Below are 23,223 nucleotides of genomic sequence, written 5' to 3'. Positions count from 1 at the left end.
CACGATCTTCATGTCGCGCTGTCACCTCATAGCCAGAGTCTGTAAAGTTTCCTTCATCATCAATGGATCTGCTTGAGCTTGTAACCTTGTTCCGCCTCCATGTTGTCAACAACCCTCCTCTTGCATTCATTGCATTTGGTATGTTGTCTTAAGTTGGTGTTCATGGTGTTGCTCTCTATGATGTTGTCATTGTCATATCTTGATATCCTTGTCTATGAAAAACTTGATGTCTTCGTGGGTAGGCATGTCCATGGACACTTTATCGACTGCATCCCCAAGTGTGCTCTGAACAGTGTCTTCATCTCTACTCTCCTGGAAACCATTGTACCTATACTGCTGAGAGGAAGATGAAAACCTGCGATACCTGGAGACATGGAAACACTCATGGAAAGAAATGTGTTATTCGAAAACCAAAATGAACATGAGAACTGAATTGCAACATACCTGTGTGAATGATGATGAAGGTTACACAATTTCGGCTTGGAGGTCAAGGGACCAACTACCAAGACTGCACAAGGCACAGTCTGGGATATTGGGAGACTGACTGACTGTTGGAACTATGCAATGCACATCCCAGTCTGGCTACTGACTGCTTGGATTGCGCACTGTGCAATTCTAGTTGGGAAGGACTACTGGCCCAAGGACAAATGTGTGTAATTTCTTGGCCCAAGCAGCCAGTGTCCTCAAGAAATGCGCAAAACGGTCCTGGAGGCCAATGTTGGACAGGAGTGCGCAAATTTGGAGAGGAAGGTGAGCCTTCCTTCTCCAGATTGCGCAATGCGGCCTTATTGAAGGTAGAGTCCAGGCTAAGGTTGGCCTGACTCGCCGACGGGAAACTAAAAGCAACTAAGAGAGTAAATGTATGGCGACACTAAGTGATAGTAGAAGTGATTGACAGTGCATGCAAAACATGAATGAAATATTCAGCAAATAGATCAACATGCATGTGGATGAGGTAGTGTGTCGGTTGGGTGAAGGTCCATGCAAAATAGTTTCATGCATGCAACAGTAGTGAGATAGAAACGAAGACTAAAACAAAGCAATGTCAAACAAGTATATATTTAAATGGCATCAGCCATTCAAAGAAATCAAGCAAATAGTACTCCCACAAGCGAAAACACAAAAAGCGACAAAAATGTAGCACAAGGCATGGGAAGTGGGCTTACCCCAAAATAGTTGAGCTGAATGTGCCGACTGCTTCTAGATGTGATATGGTATGTTAGAGCTACAAGGTTGATGTGAGGAATGAGCTCTGCTGCGTTCGTTTGATGAGTTTTGATAACATCGAGGTTGTGACGTGCATGCCACAAATCTAGGGGAGGTGACACTTGGTGGGAGGTTTTGGAATTTCTTCTTGCATGTAACCTCCAACTGCTAAACATAGATCCTTGAAAGAAGGGATGCCTTTGCATGCTACCTTGGGAGAAGCAACCCATGCATGCAAGTCTGTTTTGTTCAGTCCTGGAGGGAACTGGTCAACTCAGCTACACATGCAAGAGATTGCTCAACTTCTGGAGAAAAATACGCATTTCTGGGTGGGAGCTGCGCAGTCTGCCCAGGAGATTTGTATAATTTCTAGGTAGAGCATCTGACTAATCCCCAGATTTTTGTAAATTTTGGGCTGAGCAGCTTTGCTAGGGAAATTTTTGCAAATCCTGCTGCGCGTGTTCACACATAGGATTGTGCAATCCTGGAGCCCAACACACTGCCAAAGAGGATTGCGCAATTTCTGGAGGGAAGGCTACTTGCCCTCCAGAAATGTGAAATTTTCAAGGGAGAGCTACTCAACCTTCAGCTGGACCAAGTTCGACTGAATAACCTATGAGCGTAATGGATCAAGCTGTGACCGAAAGGCTGCCTTTGTGCAAGAAAGACACTGAAGCTTCTAAACTTGACGAAGCAAGGCAAACTACTGTGAAGGTTTGAAGGGAGGCTCCAAATCGAGGTCAAGGAAAAATTTTGGAGCGTGGTTGTATTCGCCACAACTGGTTTATAGTATTAATCCCTTGAGTATATAATATCAATCATGGTCAACCATGATCATTCATGGCCAACCATGGTCAACCATGATCAACCATGGTCAACCACGATCAACCATGGTTAACCATGTTTTATAAAATCAATCATTTCCCAACGTTGCATTGCGAGAAGGATTATCTCGATATGAAATCAACCAAGGTCCACCATGGTCAACCGTGTTTATTTTAGGGTTTACAATATTTATATTATGGTTTATATACCTTGGGTTTATAATATTAATCACTTATGTTTAATATTATTCCCTTGGGTTTATAATATTAATCCCTTGGGTTTAATATCAACCAATATCAGATTGTGACAAAGATTGTCTCAATATCAAAATCGACCTTGGTTAACCATGGTCCAATGTCGCTTTGTGATAAACAATGTGTCGATATGAAAATCAATCTTGGTATACCATGGTCCAAGATTACATTTTGACAAGGATTGTCTAATATTAAAATCAACCATGGTCAAATATGGTCAACATTGTTTATTTTAGGGTTTATAATATTTATCTTATAGTTTCTATACCTTGGGTTTATAATATTAATCAATTGGGTTCATAATCCCTTAGTAATTTCATAGTAATCCTTTTTGTTTATTATTCTCTTGGGTCCATAATACCAACCCCTTGGGTTTATTAATCTAATGGGTTCACATTCCTAGGGTTTAATATTAATCCCTCGGGTTTATTATTCCCTTGAGTTTATTAAACTAAGGGTTCATATTCCTAGGGCTTAATATTATTTCCTTGGGTTTTGATATTATTTCATTCGATTTATAATCACTTGGGGTTTTAGTATAAATCCCTTGGGTTTATTATTCTCTTGGATTTATAATATCATGGTCAACGATGGTCCAACATCCCATTATGACAAATATTGTTTCAATATGGAAATCAACCATGGTAAACCATGCTCCATCATTGAATTGTGACAAAGATTGTCTTGATATGAAAATCAATCTTGGTCAACTATGGTCTAACGTCGCATTGTGACATTTATTGTCTCAATGTCAAAATAGACCGTGGTCAACCATGTTTATTTTAGGGTTTATAATATTTATCTTAGGGTTTTTATACCTTGTGTTTATAATATGAATTCCTTTAGTTTAATATTATTCCATTGGGTTCATAATCCCTTTGGGGTTTTTATATTAATCCCTTGGGTTTATTATTTTGTTTGGTTTGTAATACCAAACCCTTCAATTTATTAATCTAAGTGTTCAACCATGGTTTAATATTAATCCCATGCTCAACCATGATTAACCATGGTCCAACGTCACTTTGTGACAAATATTGTCTCAATATGGAAATGAACCATGTTAAACAACGATCAACCATGTTTATTTTAGGGTTTTTAATATTTATCATTTAGTTTATATACCTTGTGGTTATAATATTAATCCCTCGGGTTTAATACTATTCCCTTGGGTTTACAACAACTTCGGGTTTTAGAATTAATCCCTTGGGTTTATTATTCCCTTAGGTTTTTATTCCCTTGGGTCTATAATATCAATCTCTTGGGTTTATTAATTTAAGGGTTCATATTCGTAGCATATAATATTATTCATAGGGTTTATAATATTAATCCTTGGGTTTAATATAAATCTTTTTAGTTTACAATCATGGTCAATGATGGTAGTATGTTACATTGTTCTAAAGATTGTCTCAATGTGATAATCAATATAAATCTTTTTGCTTTATAATCATGGTCAACCACATTGAACCATGGTCCAACATCGCACTCTAATAAAGATTGCCTCAGTATGAAAATAAACGATAGTAAACCATTGTCAACCATGTCTATTTTAGGTTTTTTTTATTTATTTATTTTTTTTATTTATTTTTATCTTAGGGTTTTTATACCTTGATTTTATAATATTTATCCCTTGGGTTTAACATTATTCCCTTGGGTTTATAATCTCTTTAGGTTTTAGTATTAATTCATTGGGTTTATTATTCCCTTAGTTTTATAATATCAATCCGTTGGGTTTAGTAATCTAAGGGTTCATATTCCTAGGGTCAACAGTGATTGTTTTAGGATTTATAATGTTTATCTTAGGGTTTATATACCTTGAGTTTACAATATTGATCCCTTGACTTAAATATTATTTCCTTGGGTTTAAAATCCCTTGGGTTTTTAGTATAAATTCTTTGAGTTTAATTGATTAACAATAATGAATATAAATTATAATAAAATAATATTTATTTAATAAATAATAATATTAATTAGTTTATGATTATTATTATTTATTAATTATGAATGAATGAATGAATCATTATTGTTTATTAAATATATATTTAAAATAATAATAATAATAATAATTAGTTTTTATTATTATTCTTTATTTATTAATTATGAATGAAATAATTATTTACGATAATTAATAATTGGTTACTAATTGGTTACGATAATTAATAATTGGTTACTAACCACATTAGTTTTATGTCAACCACATTTATTAATATGGTTGTATTAGTTAATAAATAAATAGAAATAAATTGGTTGTTGAGTGTGGATTGCACTCAACGTTTTAGTTTGAAATGAGATATTTCAATTCAATGACAAGGTACAGACTGTCATCACAAATCATTCACGTGAATTCATAGATCACTCTAGATCCATACCATGTCATTTCATGGCATGATAAAATCAATAGCAATCTTATTTTCATCTATGTTTATGTTGTCCACTTTTCTTCCAATATCACTTTCATTATTTTCCTCTACTCATCCCTCTCATTTGGAGCACTTCCCTCTCTGTATTTTATTGTGGGCTAGGTAGTTTTGGCATTTAGGATCAATTATTCTCTCTTTCTGAGAAGAACGAATGAAGGAATACAAAGGAATTGTAAATTTAAACTTAGAGGAGAATGGTGAACTCTACTAACAATGGAGAATTGGGATCAAGACAACTCTCTCTCAGGTCGCTAAATCATATTTCTCTCGTCCACAGATCCATTGAAAGTTCATTAGATTTTACGAGGACATCCTCAATTTTATTACCGTTAAAATTCCAAGCTTTTTTGCCTTTGATGGAGCCTTGTAAGTAAGTTGATTTTGGTTTTATATTTACATTTTCGAAACATGGATAGTAGTTAGAGTAAAAAAATTCATAACACAATACTTTTTGAAAACTTATAGTGTAAACACTGCATTGTTTCGTTGTTTGGGGAACAAGATGTTTTCATTTTATAATTTTGGGTTTCGACTGTTGCAGGCTATTTAATTATGGAATAGACATCTGCTTACTGTAATCTCTGAGCCCAAACAATGTACCCAAGAATAGATAAGAAATGTCTGAGCCCAGACAATGTACCCAAGAAAAGATACGAATTTTGTTTGTTTGTTTGTTTTTGTTTTTGTTTTGCTTTCTTTTGTTTTCTTTTTTTTTTGAAAAAAAAAAGTGAAATCAATCCACGATAAAATCACATCTCGTTTTAGGTACTTTATTCACATATACTATCCTTTTGATGTAGAGATTCATAGCTACATGAATAATTAGTATTTAGCAGTTGATTTTCCTATTGATTTCTTTACATAACTATACTTGTAAAACACACAAGCTGGAAACCAAAATCAAATGTATATTAATTGATCTCAATCAAGGATGTACATTATGTACATATTAATACATACAAAAAATAGTTGAATTAGTTTCTAGGTCTTCTTGGACTCCAATAACTACTCAAACTAACCCAAGTTTAATCTTAAGGATTAGTTGTCTAACATTCCCCCCTTAATCCGAAGGGATGTACCAAAGTCCAATAATGAGAGCTCAAAATGAAAAAAGTGCATCTCATCCAAGAGTTGGATGTCTCTCAAGAAATGGTTTTTAAGGATGAACACAAACCAATATGGGAGAACTCAAGGTCTCAACCAACACCAATTCTCGAACCTTCATAGCAATTCTCAGAACAACAAAAAATGTTGTTTTAAGCTGACCACAAACTCAAGAACTATCACAACAGTTCCTCGAACAATTCCAAATACGGAAGTTATCATTCACAAACAACTCAATCAATTCAATCACCAAAAACTGAAGTCTCACAACTCTGGATCCAATTGGTATAGGTTGTGGCTAAGGTTCAATGTAGATCTTTGAGTCAGGCTCTCTTGACATCTTGAACTCGAAACTGTAGAAAACCATCAACAATTCCTCCCTTGTCGGATATAGTTTGAGAAGTATTCTTCATCACTTCAATGTTGGTCATCACTCTCAAACATATCTTTCGTATGACCTATAAATCTTCTTAGTTGTTTTTGTCCAATCCCAAGAAGAAATCCATCCAAAATTTAGCTTCTCTCTTGTAGTAGTCTTCTTTTTGGAACATATATTTGTATGGTGATTGTGCTTTCCACAACACTCACATGGTTGAAGATCAAAAATTGATCTTTCTCATGTCCAACTCTATTACATTGTTGGCATCTATCAACTTATTCTAGAACAACATCATACAAAATTCCAGCACTTCGAATTGTATTGGTTTAGAAAAATATGGAATGTGAAATATACATCCGGGACATTATATCCCAAACCAGTTCTATCTTTATTGTGTAATATCTTCCCACGGTCTTATAAAAGTTTTGGTAATGACAGGCTTCACATCTATATGAAAATGACTCTCGCATACACTTTCCTGAACATGACTTCCCGTTGCACCCAAAATTTCTCTTGAAATCACTTCATTACTCCAATCATTCTCTGACCAATTATCGGGTTAAAAAAAACTATTCTTCTGAACAAGAATAGGTTCATAATTCTTCTTATGTAATTCATGTAGTTCATCTTACTGAAACATGGACTCTAGCTCCAAGAATTCAAATTTTCTTTTAGCATTTTGCAAACATGTTTGGATGTCAAAGAGCGTGTCCTTATTGACTTGGACACAGTTATGAATAGTATATGACATTAAATTGTTCAATAACTGTAACAAATCATCAAGTTTGGTCATTTTCTCCAGCAATCAACTTTGAAAAAGGGGTGTCGGTTACCACGAAAATGCACCCAATACAAACAAATTTACGATGATTTAACCAGGTGTCAGGTTCAACTGATCAAGCAACCATATACAATATTGATGATACACTTTTAATTAAACTTTGAAACCATAGCTTTAACTTCGAATCTTCAATTCAGACTTTGACTTTTCAACTTGAACAAATTTTGTGGTAAAACACTCAAAATTTTTTCTAAAATTATCTTGTCAAGGATTTGAATTTGTGACCTTGAATATACCAAATAGCTATATAAACTGTACCAACAACAATACCTTCTCTTCAACTTCAATTTCATCATATATCCCAAATACTCTAATTCAAACTAACAAAATACTCAATAAACCTCATATCGAAAGAAAACATATTGACCATTTATATATATAATAACCATTATGCTTTCCCACTCTTCGACCTTTTTAAATTTATTTAAATTTAATTAATTAAAAAATATGTACCTTTGTTTCACTACTCTCGGTCAACATGTATTTTTCAGAAACATGAACAGCTTGATGTGGCTTAAATGCATATACCACTATAAAACCTCGATTTCCGACGGTTCACATTAGGGGAATTTTGAGGTCTAAAATGGGCCTCCTAAGAAAAATGTACAACCAAAATAAACTTTCTAAGAACCAATAGGATTCAAGATGATGATTTCAACCATGGGGGATGATTCACAATTTTTGGAGTAAAAAGTAAAAAGTTAAAAAAATAATAAAGTTACTTTTTCAACTAACGTTTTACTCAAATTTTGAGCGGGAGTACTTGTTGGATGCAAAATTTGATTCCTCATGCAAGGAGTACCCATGTTGCATACTTTTGATGGAACCTACTACACGAAAAATGAGAAATACATGAAAAAACATGATTGCAATCACATTTTTCAAGTATTTCTCATTTTTTATGTAGAGGGGTTCATCGAAAGTATGCAACATGGGCACTCCTTAGATGAGGAATCAAATTTTGCATCCAATGAGTGTTACTGCTCCAAATTTGAGTAAACCCATAGAGAGATAAGTGGAAAATTTTGTTTTTTGTTTTTTACGTTTAAAAGTTGATGATGTAATCTAATCTTATTTTATTATTTCCAATATTATTTTACAATTTCCTTAGGAGGCCCATTTTAGACCTCAAAATTACCCTAATGAAGCCCTCCAAGATTTAGGGTGAATCTGCCTCGGCTTCTTTGAATCTGAGAAATATCGAACAAATGAGAGATTCGTACTACTGTTATTACTCGGCTAAGATTGACTCAAATACTACCAATGTTCTCATATTGAGACTAATTTCAAATATCAGCAGGAGCATAGTGGAGATTCACAAAATTATTATTGGGGATTTCTCTCTAGCATTTCCCTCTAGTTTATTAGTGGAGATTCATGTTGAATTTCTACTTCCAAAATCAACACAAACCCTGATATTTTTTGTAATTTTCTTATTTTGAATCACATATGAGGGAATACGATGGGGCACATGAAGATCTAAGAAGCATGTTAGTCTGTACCAAATAAATAATTAAACCCATACCTTTGCATTTGCATTTGCATGAACATATGTATAATTGATGGAGAAGAACAGAAAAATGCCTTAAGGGTTTGTCACGCGGAATAAGTCGATCTTGCGGACAAGATAGACCTTCCTAGAATCTAAAGAAGACCTAATGACAAGCAAACCAACCAGACACTATCTTTCTCTAAATATGCTTTGATAAACAATAGCAAACAAGTGTTTTTAGGGCCTACCTTAGGTCCAACACAAGCTTGTGGATGCCCTCGCTTCTTTGATCCAAATGAGCTCCTTTTCGCGAATCTACAAACAAAAACAAGGCAAACAAATTAAATAGCACCTGAAAAGCCAATTGCATAAAACATATTTAACATGAAAGTCAAGGAGTGCATGAAACAAATAACATAAGATACTTGTTGAGAAAAATGAGTTTGATTGTATTAATTCAAAAGAAGAAGAACTTTACAACCTTTGCCTTGACGCTGTACAAGCTCCTCCCAGGGTCCAGCAAGAAGTTTCCTCTACTTTGACAAGTTTCACTCACTCCCCAATGAAGCCAAAAAGATGTGTGATCTCTCCTCTTAAGCTCAACTAGGAAGTCTTGATTTCACCAGCATTACCCTAAAAAATGTTCAGCTTCTAACCTCCCCAGCAACCAGCCCAATGCCTGTATTTATAGTGCAATGGAGGGAGGTTACTAGGTCCTCCTTCAAAGGGATAAAGCCCTCCTTCAAAGGGATAGCTCCTCTCATCAAGGGATTAGCTCCTTCTCTTTTGGGATGCATGAACCACCTCAGAGCGAACAATCCACATCAAAATTCCTTCTAGAAACCTCTAGAATTAACCCAAAGTGAGTTTTTTAAGATAAAACTTGCGCCTTTTGACTTTCACAGGGGTCCGCACCTACATCGTTAGGGACAGAGCGGGTAGGTCTGCAGTTTTTGTACACAGAAGATGCGGGACCGCAGGTGACCATGAGAGAAAGTGAGGAACCAGAGTTACATTGATTTTTAATGTCTTTCTCTCATTTTCAAAGCTTGATTTGAAGAACTGAGGTCTGAGACTTGCTTAGGAGGACAGTACAAGTAATGATAGACCCATACTGACTGCAAATAATCATGGTGACGATATTTTTGTGTAACAGATTGCCCCCTAAAGTGCGAAGTCTGTAGTAGATGAGGATTTCTTATCATTTAGGAAGAGTGAAGTACTTTATCATTTCGAGGATCATCTTGTGGAGAGCCCGGTTGGAACCTGTAAAAACATTCAATGCAAGATATATATATGAGATCATATCATCGCTGAGGTAGGCATTCCCATACTCAGATCAAAACTGACTAGAAAACTAACTACTGCTCTGATACAGGAATGATTTTGCAAAACATCACAAGTATAGACTCATGTGGACACAGTATGGACGCAACCATCTGTTTATGAATAGTCCATTATATAATGAATACAAAATTCCTCGCAGCCTAGATTGTGGAAACTAGATCCAGGGTCTTCATTTCTACTTCCCGAAACAGTACGATTCTATCCATGCGAATGAATGTGTTGATGTCGAACATGGTAGAAACCACTTGATTACTAGTCAATGATGTAAACTGTTAACAAGTGTGAGAGAAACCACCAGTAATGTCAATGGCTCTCAAAGTACCCAGTACAATCCATGAGATGCGAATAAATGTGTTGATGTCGAACATGTCAAGGAATCCTTTGATCGAAAGTCAATGATGTAAACTGTCATCAAAGGCAAGAAACCTGCCATTGAGGCATGCAGATCTCAAGGTACTGACGATTCCTAGATCATCTTTCTAGATAATGAGCTGATGTCGATAGAAAGCGATCCGTCAGAGGCAAGCCCACAACATGAAATCATAGATCAAGTTGAAGAAATTTAGTTGCAAGGACTGACTCAGGGATGGTCAAGATGGATGACAGATATTTTGTAGATGAATGGCTTATTGGCAGTGACCTCTTGAACACATAATGACACGACAGATGGCTTGGTGACAATTGACCCAAAGTTAATACCTAGAAACCGGCTGAAGACTTTCAATGTGGTTTGATCAACTGTTAGGTAAAGGATTTCCCAACCCAGGTGAATGAAAGTGTCGTGTTCAAGAGTGGTTACAAAGTATGACAAACAGGCTCATTTTTCTCTCTTTTCCCCCACCATTTCTGGCAAGTACCTCTTTATTTTTGACAAGCTTGAGGAGGATAACATTTGCTTGATTATAAGCTCATCCTTTGGATGAGTCCAACTTAGTTTAAATTCGAACCCTAAGAAGGAGTGGTTTGTTCCTGTTTGTAATTGAACAGGTCCTTTACTGTGAAATTTTAACGAGTCCAGTATAGGAGAAACTCGGCATTTTTCAATTTTAGAGAGTCTGAAAAAACTTAAGAAGACTCCGAGGTTGACCTTTTTCGTAAATTTGTGTCTCCCAAGCCCGAAAAAGTATAAAATAATACTTGAGAGAACCACTTGATCTTTTACGACCAAGAAGTACTTTTCTTTATTAGTGCCCTTGACCCGAAAAAGTAAAAAAGTGATCAATGACACATCGTTTTATAACCAATATCGAATTTGAAACGACAAAAATCCGACAATCTTTTCATGTTTTTACGGTCGGAAAAGAGTTGTAAGTGGACTGTCTTTTAATTCTGTTTTAACGAGTTTAAAAGAAAAACTCGGCAATCTTTTCATGTTTCAGGAGTCAAAAAAGAGCTTAAAGATGGCTCTACATGTTTTTTCGTCGAAAATGATAGATTTCACCTGAATAATCCGTCATTCTGCATAAAAACACAAACATTAATCATACCTGTTTGAAATGGATAGAAATGTCGCAAAATACCTTTTCAAAGTGAAACATAAACAAATTTGCAATTTATTTACTCAAAAAACTTATAAAAAGGGCCTTTGTCAATTCATTTTTACCGTTTGAGTTTGGGTGAGAAAATAGTGCTTTTGCTCAGAAAACTTCCCGTGAAGATTGCGGAAAATCCAACCGTCGGAATTGAATGCCGTCTTCTCCAGGTAATCCACATCATCCCACTCTTCATTTTTAACCGTTTACTTTTTTGTTTTAGTCCTTTATTTCATTTTTGGGAGGGTTTTTAGGCGCAAAACCCGCGCGCGGGGGTCCGCAGGTTTTCCATTGCGGGCCTGCGGACCCCGACTTTTCCTCCATTGGGAAAAAGATCGGGGTCCGCACCTTCCGTGTAGACAAAGTGCGGTCCCACGCACTGTGTCTAACCCGGAGGGTGCGTACCCCTCCGCAAGGGTTTTTAAGCCAAAAATTCTCAAAAATGGACCAATCAAAATAATTTCTAGCAATTTAATTAATCTTTATACTTGATGCAGAGAGTACATCATGCTAGATTGGCGTGAACGAGAGCATGAGGACGTGGATGCTACCACATGGAATCATCAGCCTTCACTTGATGCTTTGAGGGCATGTGGATTGTACAAATTCTGGGCCATTCCTGGTATGAGGGCTCAGGTGGATTTCTTATAGTGGCTGGTTGACAGATGGAGCATACAGGACCAGTGCTTCTTCATTAGCGGCCACCAGCTTGAAATCGAGCAGGCGGACATTTATTTCTTGACTGGTTTGCCTAAGAGAGGCGAAGACTTAACTCTGCACGGGACTAGGCCAGGTGGCCAGTCTGTCGATAGCCTCCGGCTAGAGTACTGCAATAGCCAGGCTAGAGACAAAGGGATAGACATAAAGACCATATCCCATCCTGAGCTCATGGTGATTGCGTTTACTGTCATCAGACTTTGCGGAGCTGCCGCATTACATATTGCCACCGGATCCCAGAAGCGTATGGCAGTTGATTGCTTTCGAGGCACCATCTTCAACTGGTCCGATGCCGTGTTGGCCAATGTGAAAGGCCAATTGACCAGGGCCAAGAACGGATGACTAAAGACCTTTGGTTATGGGGCTTTAGTCGTGAGTTTTGGCCTGGAGATGGTTCCTATGCTGATCCCACAACACCTTACTATTGGAGTTGGGCTTCCTCGAGAGCCCAAACTAATGCGATGGGTCGCAGTCATGGACCGTCACCCGGACGAGAGGACAGAGGTTGCTCAATTCAAACCTGAGTATTTCCAATGGTTGGAAAACTAGGTCTTTTCTATTCAGGACTTCCCTTACGCTGGGATAGATTTTCGTGGTGACCCAGACATGGTTCTTCCACCAGGAGAGCAGTGGGACGAGTCAGGTAAAATCCTTTTCAACATTTTTCTATTTTAACTTTTTTTGTTATTTTTTCATCGTCTCAAAACTGATAGTAAAAATTTCAAATGCAGATGTGGGTCCACAGTGACCAGCCACTCTCTGGCCTTACGAGAGGAGGCAACCAGTTGCACCCACGCCAGCCCCACAGGACGAATCAACAGAGGTTTTGGCCGAGTTGGAGGGTCATCTCGAGTGCTTGGTAGGAGATATTCCTGAGACCACTATAGACGACATTCCTCGTCGACTTCAGCGCTATGTGATTGGGGTCCCGGGACCTTTTAGGAGGTTCCCTTGCAAGGTGGCCCGTGCAGTGGTTTCTTATAGAGATCATCACCAGTGATAGGATGATCGCCTATTGTGGGCACATGCGACATTTTTTTTTTTTTTACTTATCATTTTTGCTGATCATAAGGTGTTTTTCAACCTATGATCGAGGACGATGTATTTTTTGACACACTCCTATATATATATATATATATATATATATATATATATATATATATATATATATATATATATCACTATTACCGGCTTATCTTGTAAATCATGTTATGGAATGGTTTTAAATTTACATGTATGATTATTGCAAATGTCTATTTAACATTCGAGAAGCAATTGCATCTACTAATGTATTTAAAGATCTTGGAATATGCTGATATTCAATATAATCAAATTCACGTTCCAAGAGACGCACTCTCAAAAATAATCTTAATAACACTGGATTTCTAATGGCATACACTTTATTAAGTTGTAATACAACGAGTTCAGAATCTAACCTCACTATCAAACTCCGAATCCCAAATGAAATAGATTCAGACAATAACTCAATCACTGCAGTATAATCGGCAATATTGTCTGTTGTTTGACCGAGGCTTACCCCATGCATAGATACTAACTCGTCAGAGGGCAAATAGATAACCCAAGTTGCGGAAGAGATATTCCATGTATTACGAAAAGCACCATCAGCGAAACCAATGTATGTTTGGAGAGGCATCGACATCTGCAATATCAAGAGTAAAACCAAGATAAGCAGGAATAATGACGAAAAAACACTCTCTAAGCTGAGCACACTATTTAAACTAAAACACACCAACTAGAAAGAAAAAACTATCCAAACTAAAAATCTCCATACCCATTCTTTTAAGCATAATACCTCTTCAAGTAAAGGCCATTTCTGGGTTTACCTAAAGAGTCCCCATCAAAGTCTACCAATTCACAGGCCCCTTTGGCTAGCTTTGGCTTGACAACATAGGGACCATGCCACATAGGAACGAATTTTCCAGCGCCTAATTTACCATTAGCTTGATCATAAACTAAGACTAGATCTCCTTTCGAAAAATTTCGAGGGGTCACATTTCGATCATACTGAGCTTTCATGCGTTTTGCGCGAGTCTCGATCGTCAATGCAACATCACGTCGATTCTCATCTAATTGAGCCAAGTATAACAAACGATTTTCCTCTTCGGAAGTGGCTCGAAGTAACTCGATGGCCATTTGCAGTGACGGGATTTCGCATTCAATGGGTAACACAGCTTCCAAACCATAGACTAGTTGGAAAGGAGTGAACCCTGTTGATGTTTTTACTGAACTTCGGTACGCCCAAAGCGCTGAAAATAACATGTTGTGCCAATTCGACCGATGAATCCCAATGATTCGTCGAATCATGATAACTAAAACTTTGTTGATGGATTCAACCAGACCATTCGCTTGTGGATAATAAGGGGTTGAACTATCGTGACATAAACAAGGCTGGCCTGTAAGTTTGATTATCATAACGTTTCGAAAATGGCGCCCATGATCAGTGATTATCGCCTGCGGGACAACAAACCTAGCAATTATATGATTGAACACGAAAATTGCAGCTGTCTTGCCGTCTGCCTCGAATGTAGGCATCGCCTCGGCCCACTTAGTAAAATAATCTACCACAAGGATGATATACGCATGCCCCCCGGCCGAGTGAGGGTTACATGTAATAAAATCGATACCCCATTTGGCAAAAGGACCAACGGTAATTATAGGGTGGAGAGTCTATTGTTACGATCTTTCCATTGTGTGGAAACCTTATTACTCGAAAGACTGATGAAACGACCGCTGTCATAGCGTAAGACCAACTTCGACCCAAGAGAAGGTTGTAATCTAGAGGGGCATCAACCACGTCCACATCTAGACTAACGGTTTTTCCTTCAACCCCTATAGGCAAATCCTGTAGAATACCAAAAGGATGAAACCCATGGCCATCAAAGGCCTTTAGAATTGTCGGGGATTGATTTAGCGAAGGAGAACCAAGCGATCTCCAACACTGTATCAACATAATACATGTTGAGGCTCCCTCATCAATTACAGTCCGATGAATAGGCCTGTTTTTGACTATCACTGGAATCTGGAAAGCCATTTGATGAGGCAAACACGGTGTACTATTTTCTAGATCGAAAATTATTAGGTTCGGGTCCTGAACATCAACAGATCGTATAGCTGACAAAAGTAATTTACATTGTGCTGGGCATGATTGCAGCACTTCCAAAGTCGACATTGCTGAGGGAGAAATAGCTAAATCCTCAACAATGTTATAATTCTGAGCCGCTCTCGCATGTGGATTGAAAGCTGACTTTTGAAGTATACCCTTGGTGGGCGGCTTGATTACCAAGTCTGGATTAGGTTTCTCGATCTGTAGTGGATCAGAACCGGGAGCTGAGGTTGATGGATTAGAGTGAGAAGATTCTACTTCTTTACCATCAACAGGACTCTTACTACCATAATCTTGCGATCGAGTCGTAATCCTAACATGGGACATCATCAGTATGGGTTCTTCATTGGCACTCGAGGATGAACCTATCATCTTACTGTCTTGAGCCGGAAAAGGATCCTTCAAAACAGCAAGAGTTTGGGAACCCTTGACAATTTTCGCAACCTCTGCACGATGAGGGTAGTCCCTTGTAAAATGTTCATCGTCACAAATGAGACAAGGATAATGAGGTTTGCACTTTTTGTCATTGGATTCCACTTTTTTAGTTTTCTCCTTTGAATTTTTGTCTGTTTTATTCTTCTTCTTTCCTTTCTTCTTCCCACTGAATTTTGATTTGGCTGTAGATGACTCTACAACGTGAATATCAACGGAAATCTCTGCAGAAGAATCTCCTGTTGGGGAATCAGGAAAGCTTATAATGGGAGAAGAATTCTTGGAAGACTTCTTCTTACTTTTAGTGTTAACTGTGCCAATCATACCATCGGCGGCATGAGATCCCGAAGGAGCTGCAGCGATTTGATTTTGCTTGGGAAGATCGGGGATTTTTTTGTGTAACGTACCCGACTGAGTATAGACCAAGTCAAGGTACTGTACTTGAGAAATTACTTGCTCCTCAGTAACAACTCCGGCTTTAGCAACATCTTCAGTGATCTTTAGCAACAAAGATTTTACAAACCACTCAGCCAAGATCTGATCCGGAATAAATACCTTCACTAAACGTCGTCGACGTCTCCATGCATGAATATGATCTGAAATGTAAGTGGATGTCGATTTTTTTAGCGAAGTTAACAATTTCGTGCCATTGTCATATCGGACTGGAAACTGAAAATGAGTTAAAAACGAGGTAGCTAACTCACTAAAATTATAAAAAGTGCCTCGCAGTAACTCAATGTACCACTTGGCCGCGAGACCAATTAGAGTGCGCTGGAAAAGTCTAAGACGGATTGAATCATCTGTGATGGAGTTAGACGCACACCAAAGGTGGTAAGTCATGACATGGTTCGACGGGTCCTCTCCTGATTTACCTTCGAACTTGGGAATGTCACTGGGAAACTTATTCGGCATTGGCGGCCAAAACGGAAGATAATTAATGGGATCGTTTGTTAGGCGCGACAAGTCAGGTAAGTCCAAAGTTGCGATAAACGGTAACTTCTGATTAGGGTCCCCAAAACTCTGGGTCATGAGACCAGCCCCAGGAGGAGGATATCCAGGATAACTAGGAATGGGAATGGCGTTCGGGATATTGTATCCTCCCGGAAAACCAGGATTAACCGGACCGTACTGGGGTTGTTGAGGTTGTTGATAAGTGTACCCAGGGTACGGTTGATACTGATAAACTGGCTGCTGCACAGCAGGACCGAATTGGTACTGTCCCTGGTATGGTTGATAGGTGAATTGTGGTTGACTTGTGACAAACGTACTTAAACCAGGTTGTCCTACAGGCATCTGAACCGAAGTTTGAATCGTAGATCCAGACGGTGGTAAAGATGTCTGAGGAGTTGATATAGGAATAGTAGAAACCGAAGTTGTCGATACTCCAGAAGTAGGTGGGGTAGATTGAACAGATGTTGCGGCAGTTGTAGCAGTCGTTTGGGGCGGAGTACGAGGTGTACTAGGCCCAGGCTAAGAAACTACCGAAGGTACAGAAGTTTGAATGTTAGACTGGACTGGTTGCTGGGGTGTACCAGAAACTAAGGGTTGTCCAGTTTGAGATGACAACTGTACACTTGGCTGCAACACCTGTTGGGTTTACGATGGATCCCACACTATATTCATTTCGGGGTACTGACCCATAACTAGTTGAGAATACTGAGAACCATAACCGGGTTGAGGGTAGGATTGATAATTGAAAGGTACACTTCTCGTTCCTTGAACAAACGTTTGACCTTGGGGTGGTTGGAAACCTTGGTTCGAGTATTGACCTTAGGGTTGATACCCTTGAGGCACATACTGATACTAGGGTTGACCTTGAGGTATAAATTGATATTGGGGTTGACCTTGGGGTACATATTGAGTCTTGGTTGACCTTGAGGAATGTACAGTCCCATAGCTATGTACTGTCCTTGAGGTTGCCCCCCAGATGCAAATTGTGTACCTTGAGGTTGCCCCCCAAGCATTAATTGAGGCTGCCCCCCAGGCGGTAATTGGCCACCTTGAGGTTGAGGATTGGGAATAGAACCTGACATCATAAGAATGTATTCTACGCTCAACAACTTAGTACCATTGTTTCCAGTTAATAAGCCTTGCTCAATGGGTTGAGGAGATGCTCCCGAAAAAGTACCAGAAAATGACTGATACCCGGAGGGAACAGAAGGACCGCCGTACAAAAAAGATTCGGGCGATTGAGTAAACATGGATGACTGTCCTACCATATTGACGGGAGTATAAAAACCTCTAGGTGTTGGGTGATAAGGAGCATGAGGTGGTAAAAAACTTAACCCTGAGTTTTCTAGAAAATTAGTCAAAGAAAGATACCAAGAACTACTCCTAGGTGGACTGTAAAAAATTGATTCACGCTCCCTTAGTTCAATACCAGGTTGATTTTTAGGGATAGGGATACCTAATTCTTCTTCCAGAGCAAGTTCTTCAATATCAATAAGTCCAGAAGGAAGATCTTGGGTGATTACTCTTTCTACCCTAGGTGAACCAGGACCACTAAAAGTTGGAGAAACAAACCCCGATGTCGGAGTAGCAGCAAATTCACTTTCAGGCTCCGATATTTTGGGTTCTTCACCTATATCACTAGTAGATGAAAAGCTACCATCAATTTCGGAAACAGACACTGACTGCGGATTATAATCTGCTACTAACGGTTGAAAATCAGGATCTACTATCAAAGAAGATTCTCCTTCCTCAGGTGACCCAACTCTACTTTCTCTAGGAGTTACGAGGACTTTTAAGCCTTCAAGTTGGCTCGGTACTTCCTCAGGAGGTTGGCCCCGAAGTCTACGGGACTTCCTCAGTAACTCAGCCACGTTTACTAACTCAGGAGACTGGCCCCGAAGTCTACGGGACTATCTTGGTAATTCAGCCACAGTTAAAGACTTTTAACTACTTCACACGCAAACAAAGTAAAATCTCAATGAAAAGCACCTAATGTCTCTAAAGAACCAAACAAATTTGAATCACACGCCTAAAGAATCTAGGAGATCAAACACACACAAATAGTAACTTTCTGGACTGAAAACACTAGTTGGTGATGAAATCCAATGTCACAGAGTTCAATACAGAAATGGCGGTTGGAACAGTTACCCCGGCAACCTGCTTAATGAATAAACTGGCACAAGTTCCTCCACTTAACCGTCTCGAGTGAAGAGAACCCCCCAGAAAATCCAAGTGAGTCTAGCCGACGTCTGCTCCAGGTACAGTGGGATCTTCCCACCATTGTCACCTCAAGAAGAGTCCTAAATAATATGGCCACTAAGGTTACCAACTGAGACAAATACACCTGGGGGAACAGTCTACGATCCGATACGCATGCAAGGGCAGAGTAGCAAGCTCAATCCCATTGAAGGCTCCTTGACATAATCCAAGGTTTACCAACAAGTGACCCCAGGCTCCTCGACAATGGTTAATCCGAGGTTTACCATTTTTAATACGCGAATATCTGGCATCGTTCCCAATGAGGAAGGATTGATTCCCACACTGGTTCGGACATGATATCGTGCTTCTCCTTTAAGAGGAGCTTTCCCAGAGCATAAATGCAACAATTGGATTTCTTCCCTACCACAAGATACAGCTACTTGTTTGTTTTTACTGTCTTGGAGAGTTAATTAATCTCCTACTCCAAGACACTAGCCTAAGCTAAGTTGGTGTATCAGAGCCCTAGAAATAAAAATGTTACTAGGTGAATTTTTAATTTTAGTGGTTTTTTTTTTAAGTCCAAAGGTGCAGAGATGAAACTCGTGGTATGAAGACTCGACTCAAAATCACTAAAAATGCACCTAAGATGATCTAAACAATCTTTTTCTCTTCGATGAACTTCTAAACTAAGAAAGAGTTTGAGAATGCAAATACTTTGTAAACACAAATCTTTCTCAATTAAACAAATTAAAAGAAGAGTTTTTCCTTTCCAAAGCACTCAAAACGAGACAACTAGTTATTTCACAAAAATTTCCCTTTTTCGTTTCAAAGCACTCAATCACTACAAAAAACAAACTTTTTTCAAAAGAGATTTTTTATATTTTTTATAAAACACTCAAAACTAATGAAAATGACTAACTTTGAGATCTACAAATTATAAAAACCTATTTGAAGTCAAAGCCTACTAAAAGTCTTTTTTAAGGATGTTTTACTCAGCTAGATGCAAGCTAAGGACTAATTTATGCAGAATCACAAATCAGTCAAGAACAACCAATTTCGTTTTCTTTTTGAAAATGAAAATCCAAACTTTCAAACACAAGCTTTTCGAAGTTTTGTAAAGAGAAAACTCAAAGCGGATTCCTCAAACAAGGGGAGATTTCATAAATGGTCAAACTCATAAGAAGGCTGGTAGACACTAAGGTGATCTGAAGTCCCTACAGCTTCTAAGCTCAGAGCCACTACACAACCAAAATGAAAAACAAACCCAACAAGCAAAACTCCTAGGAATTTCACCTATAACCCTAACACTAATGAAATCAATCCAAGGAAAGCTTCTGACAAGTTATATGTAGGTCTGGGCAGTGGATAACAATTTCTAAAGACAAACTAAGCTGACTAACAGAGGAAATCTTAAGGTTTTCAAAATTTTGACAGGGTCCGCAGGCCCTCAGTTGGCACAGGTGCGGTCCCGCTCTGTGCTAAAAGCCAAGCTGCGGGTAAGTACGCACTGTGTCAAACGGCTAGGGTGCGGTCCTCTCCCAAAGCTATGAAAAATGAAAAATAATCCTGGATCTACAAACTCTACCCAATTTTACACACAACAAGCCAAAAAATAGAAACAAAAATAGAGTTTCTCAAGTCAAAGTAAAACAAGGAAAACAATCAAGTCCCCAACAGAGTCACCATTTTTTCACGCGGAATAAGTCGATCTTGCGGACAAGATAGACCTTCCTAGAATCTAAAGAAGACCTAATGACAAGCAAACCAACCAGACACTATCTTTCTCTAAATATGCTTTGATAAACAATAGCAAACAAGTGTTTTTAGGGCCTACCTTAGGTCCAACGCAAGCTTGTGGATGTCCTCGCTTCTTTGATCCAAATGAGCTCCTTTTCATGAATCTGCAAACACAAACAAGGCAAACAAATTAAATAGCACCTGAAAAGCCAATTGCATAAAACATATTTAACATGAAAGTCAAGGAGTCCATGAAACAAATAACATAAGATACTTGTTGAGAAAAATGAGTTTGATTGTATTAATTCAAAAGAAGAAGAACTTTACAACCTTTGCCTTGACGCTGTACAAGCTCCTCCCAAGGTCTAGAAAGAAGTCTCCTCTACTTTGACAAGTTTCACTCACTCCCCAATGAAGCCAAAAAGATGTGTGATCTCTCCTCTTAAGCTCAACTAGGAAGTCTTGATTTCACCAGCATTTACCCTAAAAAATGTTCAGCTTCTAACCTCCCCAGCAACTAGCCCAATGCCTGTATTTATAGTGCAATGGAGGGAGGTTACTAGGTCCTCCTTCAAAGGGGTAAAGCCCTCCTTCAAAGGGATAGCTCCTCTCATCAAGGGATTAGCTCCTTCTCTTTTGGGATGCATGAACCACCTCAGAGCGAACAATCCATGCCAAAATTCCTTCTAGAAACCTCTAGAATTAACCCAAAGTGAGTTTTTTAAGATAAAACTTGCGCCTTTTGACTTTCACAGGGGTCCGCACCTACACCGTTAGGGACAGAGCGGGTAGGTCCGCAGTTTTTGTACACAGAAGGTGCAGGACTGCAGGTGACCATGAGAGAAAGTGCGAAACCAGAGTTACATTGATTTTTAATGTCTTTCTCTCATTTCCAAAGCTTGATTTGAAGAACTGAGGTCTGAGACTTGCTTAGGAGGACATTACAAGTAATGATAGACCCATACTAACTGCAAATAATCATGGTGACGATATTTTTGTGTAACAGGGCTAATCAATTTTTCCTGCACTAATCTATCTTGTTACAAATGTAGCATACATATGAAATTATCATGAATTATATAACTCACTACCATTGTTAAATAGGGGAAGGATCAATTGTTGGAAGTTAAGTTTATGCTGTGAGTCCTCTAACAATTCTTCAAGATCTTTAGATTCAAAAACATGTGTAACATGATGTTACATACCTCTGTATATTTACTCATGCCTTGACCTCTAATAGCAGTTGTTTTGTGGTCTAGTCCCATTTCTTTGCTATACGAAGAGTCGTGGTTTCATCCCATGAGGTCTCGATGACTTACAAGCAGTAACATATTACATATCACTTTATACAGTTCTTCATAACATGCTCCACAATTACAACTCAACAATGTCCAAAATTCTACACTCGACATCGTTGCATTGAGGTGGCGTAATTCGATCAAAAGGGTGGATAAGCTACCCACTCTGATACCACTGTAAAACACACAAATTGTAAACCAAAATCAAATGTATATTAATTGATCTCAATCAATGATATACACAATGTGTAGATATTAATGTATACATGAAATAGTGAATTAGTTCTCGGGTCTTCTTGGACTTCAATAACACCTCTAAAAATATTGATTTTCACAATGTCTTTGGAATCGTAGTGCGAATATGTGCAAGATGTAGAGAGAAAGTTGCAAGAAATGAACATCAAATACGTGAAATGAATCACGTAGGAAGGAGGGATTTAGGCGGATCATCTCTTCTTCCATGACCCTAATTTCTATATGGTAGTCTCTACAATTGTGAGAATCTTTTGGTCAAGTTGATTGTGGGGTCTACATCGTCCTGCAATCTAGTATTTCCTTTTGTTGATGTGTTGGACCCGCCAACATTCAGAGGATCTCCCCGGTATGAAGTCCCAACTAGAACTCACATTTTTTAGTGTAGGAGTCCCATCTAGTATGATGGTCCAGTTGCCATTATCTTAAATATCTTCCCTAGCTCTTGCTTGTCATCACATGATAGTGGTTCACTTAGTCTTAAAAAGCAAGGTTTGTGTGCCTGGTGAGTACTTAATGTAACTTGTGTCTAAGTTCTTTCACTGTAGAGGGAGAGGGTGAGAGTGAGTCTCAATTTGAGAGGGAATAATCCAAACTCAGGTATAGACACACAACACAACAGGATCTGTGCATCTTCTGGAAAAGTAGTCCACACGGATGCAGCAGTCACAAACACAAAGTGAACAAATAACACATACAACACCCAACAAAGTAGTCCACATGAGTGCAATGGATGTTATAACAAGTTTACAAGAACGAGTCTATTTAGTGTCTGACGAAGTAGTCCATACAGGAGAGACATCGATAATAGTTGATACAACACATTGCCAACAATGTATGCACTAAAATAACCAAAATAGTTCAACTATCTTAGTACAAGTTAAAGCAACATGTATTAAGAGCATCCAAAGAATAGTCTTACAAAAAAATACTATAATGTGTGAAAATGTGTTGCCTTGTTAACGAGCTTCTGAATTAAGAAAAAGTTCCAAGATACATCCATACACCATACATCACTAACCCTGGTAGTCGGGTGTTGGAGCCACTGCTCACTCCTCAAAGAAAAGACTACAGACTCTCAAGGCTATGTGGGAGGAGCCAAGGTGAAAAGTCATT

This window comes from Pinus tabuliformis, chromosome 9, assembly GCF_031772625.1.
Source record: "Pinus tabuliformis cultivar Carrire ecotype Pingquan chromosome 9, CPIR1, whole genome shotgun sequence".
Classification (NCBI taxonomy): Eukaryota; Viridiplantae; Streptophyta; class Pinopsida; order Pinales; family Pinaceae; genus Pinus; species Pinus tabuliformis.
The sequence above is the reverse complement of the archived record's forward strand: the minus strand, read 5'-3'. Positions refer to the sequence as shown.